The sequence below is a fragment of the Ochlerotatus camptorhynchus genome, unplaced genomic scaffold (genome assembly GCF_037179485.1).
Source record: "Ochlerotatus camptorhynchus isolate MF236.1 unplaced genomic scaffold, CSIRO-AGI_Acam_v1.1 ptg000143l, whole genome shotgun sequence".
In the NCBI taxonomy this organism is placed as follows: Eukaryota; Metazoa; Arthropoda; class Insecta; order Diptera; family Culicidae; genus Ochlerotatus; species Ochlerotatus camptorhynchus.
The window spans coordinates 1105594-1117083 of record NW_027040633.1 but is presented as its reverse complement, the minus strand read 5'-3'; the positions used below and the strand labels follow the sequence as shown (position 1 = coordinate 1117083).

The 11490-nt window shown below is 39.5% G+C and overlaps 1 protein-coding gene across 1 annotated transcript in view; it reads left to right on the top strand.

Annotated features, from left to right (window-relative positions):
• Nucleotides 1-11490, top strand: part of tinc (tincar) — a 179661-nt gene that overhangs the window by 39388 nt on the left and 128783 nt on the right. The gene's annotated exons all lie outside the window — the stretch shown is intronic.

Below are 11490 nucleotides of genomic sequence, written 5' to 3'. Positions count from 1 at the left end.
AATGGAACGAAATATTAATAAATAGGTGCTACATTGCAATGATGGTAATTACCACGAAGAGGAAGTGCAAGATTGTATACGAACGCTGCGTTTTTCTAGCGTTTGTGCAACTTTCCTCGTAATTTTCAAAGTGCTTTCAGAGGAGGAAGTATGTCGACCGAGATAAACTTTTTTAATTACAGCTGGTCATTTTCATCCGAAAAAGTTTTATATCGAATGGTGGTCACAAAAAAGTGTACAGCAGAATGCTGTTCTCGTTTCACCCGTTTTTCTTTCTCGCTGAAGGAATCTTAAGAATGAGAAAACTCTAAAACGATGAATGGAAACTCTGAATGACAAGAGACGCTTGTGAGTTTATATTAAACACATCGATTCGTACCACAAATGCATCATTTAAACTAGAACTAATGTGAACGAAGCAGACGAATTAAGGTGAAGCGATGTGGAAACATTATTTCTAAATGAACTTCGAAATTTCAAGAGCACAATAATACATACAACAATGCAACTGGAACTTCAAGTTTGCTGCATTGCAGCAAACAAGGAGTTTCAATTTCATGGACGATGTCACAACAGTTTCCGAGATTTTTTCGCAGTAAAGTGATAGAACTTATCAACCATCATGATTGGCCATTTGTGGACATCAATAATCCACCCCATAAAAATGATCAATAAAAAATGTGGTGGCACCATATACAGTGTATCTCAAAATTGAGCGTACAGCTGTCCATACATTCAAAAAAATAGCTGTACGAACACAAAAACACAACAACACAATTCATATTTCTCAATGGCACATTTAATATTTTTATGGAAAATATCAGTATTTTTTACGAAACATTTCATCACAGACACTCTGATTCCTTTCCAAACTCAGGGTTTTGAGCACTCGACAAACCGTTGTTTTTGGCATCTTCAGCACTTTAGCCAGCTTGGAATCGGACCACTCTGGATTTTCTAAGTGTTTGTGCACAATAGTTTTTCTTCTGTCGAGTTCTATTTGACGTTATTTCTGAACGCGATCGACTACTTTGATCAACCAGTTGTTCTCTATAGAAGTGTAAACAAACCACTGTCAAAGATTCTCGATTTCCAACGCTAGAGGCATGCTAGCGGTGCGCGAGGGGCGAACTAATTTACTTTTAGTCAGCCTTTATATGAGCAGAATGCACAAAATTTATTAATATCTCCATAATACTTATTTGAATCGTGATGCTGTAGGTATTAAGAAAATTGGTTCTTAAAGTTTTAAGCTACGTGTGCTGAAATTTTGAGCATAATTGAGTTAGCTGAACCAGTTCTATGCACGAAAGAGTTGAAATTTTCAGAGAGTGGTTTTCTCACCTAATGGCACAAAAAACCTGCCATATAAATGTCTATACCTGCATCATAGATAGAGTCGTCCTCCTCGGTTTTTACAGAGTTTTCTCGCATTATCGGCGGAGAAGGTGCCACACAATTTCAGTGCTTTTCGATGCTGTCAACGGGAGTCCAGGAAATTTCAACTGGTTTTTCTGAGGTTCTGCATTATTTCGGAAATGATTCTGGATACTGCCAACGAATGTTCTAGGAAATTTCGCAACGGTTTCGGTGGTGATTTCTGATGCTGTCAGCGTAGGTTTTAGGGAATTTCAACGGAGTTTTCTCATGTTCTCAGAGATGGCGGTCCTGCACGATTACGGTGGATGGTCCGATTCTGCCAGCCGATGTTCCAGGGTGTTTTGACGAAGTTTTCTCGCGTTCACGGTGAAGAAGCTTCCACACCATTTCGGTGCTGCCAATTGAAGTTCCAGGAAATTTCTACTACATTTTCTCGTGATTTCGGTGGAGAAGCATCCGCAATATTCCATTGCATATTTCCGATGAAGCCAACGGACGGAGTTCTCTCGCGTTATTGGCGGAGTTGATTTTGCGTGATTTAGGTGGAGGTTTTCAATATTGGAAGTTTAACTACCGGTGTGAGCTTCTGCACGATTTCGATGAAAGTTTTCGGTAGCGGAGGCTCTGCACGAACCGTGAAGATTTCCTATGCTGCCAACAGAAGTTCCAGTTTTTTTCGTCAAAGTTTCTCGTGTCCGATGCTGCCAGTGGTCCAGGGAATTTAGATGGAATTTTTCCGCGTTTTTGAAGGAGGAGGTTCTGCACCGTTCCGGTGAAGATTTCTAGTGCTGCCAACGTAGGTACTTTGAGAATTTGGACGGAGTTTTCTCGCGTTTATGGCGAGGAAGCTTTCACACGATTTCGGTCGAGATTTTCGATGCTTCCAACGGTTCCAGAAAATTTCGACGGGTTTTTTTTCCGCTTTCTTGGTCGAGTAGCTTCCACATGATACTTCCAGCGAGGGTTTTCAGGGAGTTTAAACGGTATTTTCTCGCATTGTCCGTTCGTTGAGGTTGCGCAGCTTCGTAAACCTCCACCAAAATCGAGTGAAGACTACTACGAGAACGCGAAAGGGCTCCGTAGAAGTTCCCTGGAGGTTCCGTTGGCAATATCGAAAACCGTCACCGGTTGCGATGAGGCTCCGCAAACGAGAACGCCTGGAACTTCCGTTGTCAGCTTGGAAATTTCCACCGGAATTAGAAAATTTTTCTAGCAGCATCGAAAATCTACACCGAAATCGAGCGAGAGCTCCTTCTCCGAGAACGCGAGAGAACTCTGTCGAAGTTCCCTGGAACTTCAGTTGGTAGTATCGGAAATCTTCAGAGAAATCCTGCGGACGATCATCCACCAAGAGAGTGGGAAGGATCCGTCTTGGTTTCATGGGACTTCCGCTTTAGTTTCAGTTGACATCATCGAAAATTTCCTCTAGAATTGAGCGGGGCCTCATCCGCCGAGAAGACATCGTCGAAGTTTCCTGGAACATCCGTTGGCAGTATCGGAAGTCCCCACCGAAACCGAGCGGAAGCTCTTCGGATTATGGGAAAAATCCGTCGAAGTTCCCAAGAATTTCGGTTGCCATCGCCACAAAAATCTTGCGGAAGCTCCTTCGTCGGGTAAGTGAAAAAGTTGTGTGGAACTTCCATTGGCTGCATCTAGAATATCCATCGAAGTCGTGCAGGCTCGTGGCCGATTTTTAACTCAAATGTGAATGGTTAACCAAACAATTAAACATGCATAGTTTCATGGAAGTCGGAGAAAGTCGAGTTATTATTTTTTTTTAATTGCCTGGAAATTCTCTATACTTCAACATCCTGACCACCTATTTAGGGCAACATCCTTGTTGTGTTGTGTTGGGAAAATATAAAAAAATCAAATCTTACCAACGCCCAAGATCACGCTTGATTTTCGTAGACAAAAATCAACAAGCAAACAACTGCGGTTGATTTTGCAAGCTGTGATATTGCAGCTCGGAATATCAAGCTAACAAAACTCACCAACTGCAGATCTCACCAAACTGTGGTGAGATTGAGTTTAATGATTTTTGCTTTACACCCGAATGCAACAAAAACATCCATAATGGCTTGCAGCAGTCCCTTCGCGTCTGCCATCGGTGAAGATTAAAAAGAGATAGCAAACTATGCTTTCTCTTTCTAAGAAAACGATGTGCAATGGAATCATTTCGAGTCAACTCTCAGCTTAATTTTTGCACGTTGTGAATAGTCTCGCAATATCAAAGGAGCTTGTAAAATCAATATGATATTTTGTTCCAATATCACGCGTGATATTGCGAGCGCATGATAGCGGAAAAATATCAATTGATTTCTAATTTTGCCAACACTGTTGCTGTATATGGCAAAATTTTTCGAAAAACCGAGGTCATCAGGATGGCAGACAGATAAGTACGATAACGCAGTTAACGCAGATGTGTAGTTTTTCGGCAGCCTTAACCCCAAGGTGTTCCACAATTGAGAAATACCAATGAATTTGGTATGGACATTAGAGTGATGCAAAATTTGAAATTTTCACTCCACAATACTTAAACGATTCCAAATCGGATCCTGACTAGCCTCTCAAAATTTGAACCCATTTGGTGAGAAACTGAGATGGCACAAACCATTTGAAGTTTGTATGGGAATTACTATGGTAAAACCAAGATTTTTGTTCATGTCTATCTAATAATTCACCATATCAGTCTGCTTCAAAAACTTTCAACTGTACTTATAGGAAATTTTCCCAGCTACAACTTTGCTCAAGATCACTTTTTTATTAAATGCAAGGATCGAAAGTTATCAATGGTTCAATGCGCTGATGTCTTATGATCATGCTCAATCAACTGCTCAGCAGGCAACATTGGTGTTTCTGGGGCGTTGAATAGGACACAAAAATCATGGCTACTATGTCACACTGCAAAATACAGTGTTGCCTACAGAGCAGCTGCTTGATCATGTCATAAGTTTACCAATCTCTTAAATAATTCATAACTTTTTCCTGTCTCGTTTTACATAGAAACAATCTTCAGCAAAGTTGTAGCTGAGAAAATTTTCTATAAGAATAGCTATCAAACTATTTCGCACCTTAATATGGACCAAGACTAGAAGGCAATAAACAAAAAGTTTAGATTTCCCATAGTAATTTACATGTAAACTTCAAATGGCTTGTGCGAAGTCTGTTTCTAACCAAATAAGTTGTAACTTTGGGAGGCTAAGCAGGACCCGATTTGAAACCATTTAAGCACTGTGGAGCGAAAAAGTCAAAATTTGCATCAGTCTAATGGGCATGTATATTAACGTAACTAAAGCACAGTTCTTTGAAAAAAAAAATTGCATTTGAGTTCAATTTAAGTTAGAAGCTCCAAACAGTAACCAAGAAGTGCCTGAAAAAAAAATTGGTTTCAAATTTAACGGAAGAACTGTTCCAAAGAACTAGAGGAAATGACGGCTTCGGCATGACATACTATTTTCGGCAACCCAAATTGAAATGCTAAATTCACTGGATTTTCTTACGAAAACACTTCGTTGAATGTATTCAAACGATTTTTAGGCTTTCAGCTTCAATTTGATTACATTTTTACCACTGAGAAAAAGCAATCTAGCAGGGTTTTCTTGACATGAAACACACGCACTACAAAATGCTGCTGATTTAGAGTTGCCGATGAAAGCACAGCTGTTTAACACGCAGCTCAAATAGAAAGGTTGCCGAATAAAAAGATGTTGCCTATAATAGTCGCTCTCACTAGAGAAGATTGGAGCTTTGTAAAAGCGTTTCAAAACAGTTTTTGACAATTTTTCGACAGAAATTATTAGATCAGCTGGCAGCAAAAGATTGTAAACAAACCAATACTGCATTTGTGTGCGTTCCTTAGATAAAAAGGCTATAGAAAGATGGTTGCTGCTTAGATTGCCGAGAATACATAAATTCCCCTAGTTCTTTTCAGTAAAAAGAACTATTTTGCTTATCTCTATTTGCAATGTTGCAAAAATTTGAGCATGAAAAAGCCACTCAAGCTGCTACCATTATACAGATCAGGAATATGTATTTTTTAAAGTTTAAACACAATTTAAATATGAGGTTCATAATGTAAATGAAAGAAGCGTTGAAAAAAAAATCAAACTCCTAGGATACCATCGATATCTAGCATTCTCCATTATTATGATTGTGATCATCATCGTCATACCAACCCTAACCCTAACCTGGAAGTTGTGTACATATGAGCATTCTCCGGAAATCGCAGAAAAACGCACAAGGTTTGGTTGGCTAGAAGGGTGGGAACAGTTCTTTATTTGCTATTTTTTGCTCCGAACATAGGATAAAGTAATAACCGAGCGTTGTAGCTAGATGTTGTTTGCAGACGGTGTAACTTTGCTCCGCTAAAGGAAGTTGTTACCAAACTAAACGGATTGAAAGAGAAGCAGGAAAGGAGGGGGCGATGCGTGGTGGTTATAATTTAAAGCGAAAGTGTTCTCTTACACAGCCTGCCGAAGAGGGAGAATGAGTTGTTATTTAAAGCTCCTATTCCTAGACGTCTGCATGAAGTCTGGGTATCTGGGAAACAGATAGGGCGCTAGTGCACTGGACCATTTCCGGAAAACTTACTGTTGGATAAGGGCCGTCGGACGGGGGCTTTTCTCGGTTGGGATATGGTAAGGTGAAATATTTATTTGCATGGAACTTGAGAAAACCGCCAAGTAAACACCGGTTGTTTATTTGGGGTTTCGGTTGTTTTATCGGAACGGAGCCGGAGAAAGCAGAGATATTGAAGGCTTCATGCCAGAGTTCCGTGGAATGTTTTGAATTACAGTTACGTAGAAACGACTTAATTGTCTTCGGCTGAGTCGGTACAGCATACTGTCTGTTTTCGGTGAAATTTACATGCGGTATGTAGCAATAACATTCTTGTGGAAATTGTCACTTGCCTTTAGCCATTGCATAATCATTCAGAGTGGCTGCTACCACGTTGTTTACGTCCCGCTGGATGGTATGTTAAACTACAGATGTGGTTGGTGCTAAATACTGATTATTAATACTATTTTTATTGTTCGTTGCAATTAAAACTAGACTTCTGAAAAGTCCAGAATCGCAGATAAAAATTCACTTTCACGTTATATCGTATTAGTGTTTTCTACGCACTATTCTCCACGAAGATTGTTAAACGTAAAAGGGCACTGTTATAAGCGATTCCACACCTCTATTCGCTCTTATAATGTATGCAATGCGCAACATGTTGTACAAATGTAAGTTAGTTCTACATAAAATTCAAATGAAAATTCGCTTTACCAGCCTGTGTGAAAAAATACCATGCAGCAGTGCAGGAAACTGAAATGGCGCAACCCAAATGGCACAACACACAAATTCGACTTTTTTTTTTAACATCCACCAGGCAACACAAACAAGAGGCATAAATTTAATTTCCGTAATTTCCGAAAAAGAAAATAATGGAATTTTAATTAAATAATATTCCAAGCCTTTGTCTCTCACAGCGCACCGAAGAAGGATGGTAAAATCATCATCATTACCGATACACATATTCATAATTTAAAGGTACACATTAGACTGGCCCAACTTTCTTTGGAAGATTTGTTTTTTCAACAGGCCAACCTGTCTCTAAAAGTTTGAGCTCGTTTACAGGGTGTATGCAATTCTCAGTGGGTTAAATGAATATATGTCCAAGTATTTTTGATTTAAAAGGTTTACAAATGTCAGCTTGTATTCATAGTAGCATTAGAAATGTCATTCGTTTTCGATTTCAAGCAGCCATGGACGTAAAAATTAGAATTAGCGGAGTTGAAGAAGGGGTCTCTATCGTGTCAGGCGGCCGGGAAAATCGTTTCTGGTTAACGGCATCGAGTTGTGGCAAAGACGTCTTGGCCATTTGAATGAAAGAAGCTTGAAGAAACTCAAGGAAGTGGCTAGCGGAATCGACTTCAAGAATAAAGCACTTACCAATTGTGTGTCGTGTCTCACGGGCAAACACACACGATTTTCGTTTCCCACCAGTAGTTAAAGAGCGAAGGAATTGCTAGAGCTGGTGCACTCCGACCTGTGCGGCCCCGTGGAGGTGCCATCGTTTGGAAGAAGTCGCTACTTTATTACCTTCGTGGACGATGCCAGTGTTCTTTTTTGAAAGGAAGAATCAGGCGCTTGAAGAATTCAAGAAATTCAAAGCTAGAGAGACAAAGCAGCAAGAAGCTGAAGATTTTGCGTACAGACAATGGGACGGAGTACGTCAACGAAAGTTTCCATGAAATTCTGGAACGTTAAGGTATCCGGCATCAAACCACGTGTCCATATACACGTGAACAGAAAGGTGCTGCAGAACGCATGGTGCATGCTCAACGATGCGAAGCTCAATAAGCAGTTTTGGGCGGAAACTGTTTCGACAGCTGCCAATCTGTTTAATCGATGTCCAACGTGGTCATTGGAGAACATAACGCCAGAAGAGGCGTGGTCTGGAAATAAGCCGCACCTCAAGCATCTCAAAATTTTTGGATCTCAAGTGATGGCACACATTCCGAAAGTGAAGCGGAAGAAGTTCGATGCCAAGGCCAGAAAAGCGATCTTCGTCGGCTATTGTGATGACACCAAAGGCTATCGTTTGTACGATCCTGACAGCAGTGATTTTCAAATCAGTCGAGATGTTGTAGTCCTAGCAGAAGGTGAATCAAGTCCAAGCCGAACGAGTGATCAAAATGCATAGCCAGTGGAGTTCATGGAGCTGAATTTCCAAGAGCTGTTGGTACCAATAAGCGCTGTTGATATGAGCAATGAAGAGCAGTAATACGAAGTCTTTGTAGTTTCTTCTGATGGTGAAGATGAAGACATCGAAGAGGTTGCGGATGCAGCTGAAAACGCGCTCCCATCGCAACTGAATAGACCAGCTGATTCGCAGCAAGAGTTAAGGCGTAGTGATCGGGATAGCAGTTATCCAGGCAAGTACAATGATTACATTAGTTTCGGAGCATATTCTGGTGATACCATTTCCCCCCAGTTACCTCCTGATCTAACCAACGGTGAATGTGCGATGGACGATCCAACGACTCACGAAGAAGTTCTGCAACGGCCTGACAGACATCATTGGGTTTAAGCGATGAACGATGAGCTGAGGTCACTGAACGAGAACAGCGCGTGGGTGCTTGCGGATCTGCCTGAGGGGCGGAAAGCGATTCGGAACAAATGGGTGTTAAAAGCGAAGCGTTGACCTTATGGAACCATTCAGCGGTACAAAGCTCATCTCTTCTTGAAAGGATGCTCGCAGAGGCCAGGGCTAGATTACGACGAGGTGTACTCTTCCGTAGTACGGTATGCGACGATTCGTTACCTCATGGTGTTGGCGGTAAAAAACGATCTGGACAGATCAGATGGACGCAGTTACAGCCTTTTTGCAAGGAGAGCTGAACGATGAGGAGATCTAAATGCTTTAGCCGCAGGGGATAGACCATCGAAATGGAAAGGTATGCCACTTGAAGAAAGATCTTTACGACTTGAAGCAATCAAGCCGAGTATGGAATGCGCAGCTGGATTACGAGGAATCAAGCAGAAGGAAAGCTCTGGTTCAATCAACAGGCGTGCATCGAGGATATCAATCCGTGTCTAATCTTTTAAAAGCTGTGAGCGCTTCGATTGAATGACATTTATTTTTCGCATAATTATAGAAAAATAAAGGAATCATATGATGAACTTCTAAGACATCTTGGAAACGTCTTAAGATGTTTTTTGTTATGGAATCATTGAAAGAATGCTGAATGGATTTATAATCTGGCATTTTTTGAGTCTTCTAAACATATCTGAAATTTGCAGATCCCATCTAAGTCACTTTTTAGATCTTCGAAGTTCACTGCCCTATCTGTAGTTCGTCAAACTTCTCAGGAGTTGTTCAAGCTTCACAGCTCCTTCTTTTCAATATCTCCCTGATTATCGTAGAATGTATCTGAGAAGTTCAGCGAACTCCAGACAAGAGAGTTTAATTGATAGGATAGTCTTGATAGATTTTTGATAAATTTCCAGAATTCCAAAGAAGCACAAGGAACTTCATTGCACTTTAGAAAATCTTTGAAACACAAAAAATAGTGATCGCGCACGGATAGGAACCAATTTGTACGTTGTGTGTTAGATATGATAAATAATGATATACGGTCGAATCACTGACCGTCCTGCCATGGCGAAGGTAAAAGTACTACAGACGTTTATTTACTGTAACGTAACAAGAACAGTACATAGCAAGCAATGACAGTGATACGGGGACAAGTGGGGACATCTATGTGTAGGTACAGTAGCTATTTCATGTGAAGCGTAGAGGCAGTAGTAGTCGCCTGCACGAACAAATAGTGAACCCTAAGGAAGCCTGGAAACATTTTAGAAAAAGTTCCTCAATGTTTAATCAGATTAATGGACTTCAAAGAAATTCAGCGAATTTGATAAATGCTCAAGGAAGTTTTCTTTACACACTTAGAAAAAAACTAATTTTACACGTGACGGACGTGACGCTATATTTCGCGTATGTTATGACTCAAATTTATGTCAAAATTGACGCTCGTATATGCCAGTCTCAGAGCACCTTTACATGATTTTTTCTAAGTGTGTAGTTTAAGTAAAATCAGAACGACTCAAAGAACACCTCAGGGTAGTTTGGGAGAACTTTAGAAAAATTAGGAAAGTTTCTTCGAATATGCCTTTCAAACGATCCTCAGGGAAGCTAAGATTAATTTTAGAGAAGTTCAAATCATCAAAAGAGTACTTAAGGGGAAGCTCACCGGCCCAAAAATAAAAAAATATTTTCGGTAAGTTTTATTTTTCTAAAAATATTGGGAAAAATTATCAAAAATCCAAGAAAATCAGTTTCTTCCTTAAATTTTTGTCAAAAATTACATGCAAAAAAAATTTTCTATCTCATCATGAAAAAAAATTGGACTCTCAGAAAAACTGAAAAGTTGATGTTTTGTGGTTTTTTGAGTCCAACTTTATGCCATAATGACTTATAAAACATGTTTTTGCACGTGAATTTTCTTTAAAAAATTAGAAAAAATGTGATTTTTTTAGATTTTTGATACTTTTTTTCAATATTATTAGAAAAATCAAAACGTAATTATTTTTTTCGAAGCGGTGAACTTCCCATTAAGGGCAGTGTTAGGAAAATATCCATAAACCAAATCTCACGCATGACCATGATCAAGCTTGACTTTTGTAGACAAAAATAAACAAGGAAACAACTGCGGAAGATATTAAAAGTCATGATTTAGCTCCGAATAGCAAGCTAACCAAACTCACCAGCTACATTTCTCACGAAACTGTGGTGAGATTGAGTTTCAAGATTTTTGCTTTACGTCCGAACGCGTCCCGAAACTTCCATCACTGTTGACAGCAGTAACTTCATGTCAGCTATCGGTAAAGAGTAAAGAGATATTACAAACTATACTTTCTCTTTCTAATAAAACGATGTGCAACGAAATAATTCTAGTGTCGAATCAACACTCAACTAAAATTGTTCATATTGTGTATAGTCTCAGTCCTAATATCAAAGGAGCTTGTAGAATCAATATCAAGCATGATATTTTGATTCACGAGTGATGTTGAGAGCGTATGAGGGTGAAAAAAATATAATTTTGCTAATTATTATTCCATCACTGGTTAACGATTCGTCATTGCAGTTCGAATCAAATTAGGAAAATTTGAAAATATTTAGGAAATTTCTATTAAGATCTAAAAAAATATTCGTGAACAACAAATCACGAAAGCATGAACTGCTAGTTCATTTGAATTCATGACTTAGGGGAAATGCAGGTAATGTTCGGCCTAAGTGTCCCTAGTTTGGGCCCATACATAAATTCAGCAATCGACTAAATTTTCAACAGCAACCAAAATATCCATTAGTAACGTCCTAATAACGCGTTCATCTAGATAAAATTGATAGATAGCAGATTTTTAGCGATGGGCCCAATATTAGATACATAGGCCAACAATTAGAGACATTTCTCCTAGTTCCCATAAACGTGATCGAGTAATTAACATTTTCATGAAATAAATTCCAAATCCATGAATTTTAGTCACGCCTGTTCAGCGCGACCATCGATTTCATAACGCTACAGAAAACACAAAATAAAATCATGATTTCGTAAT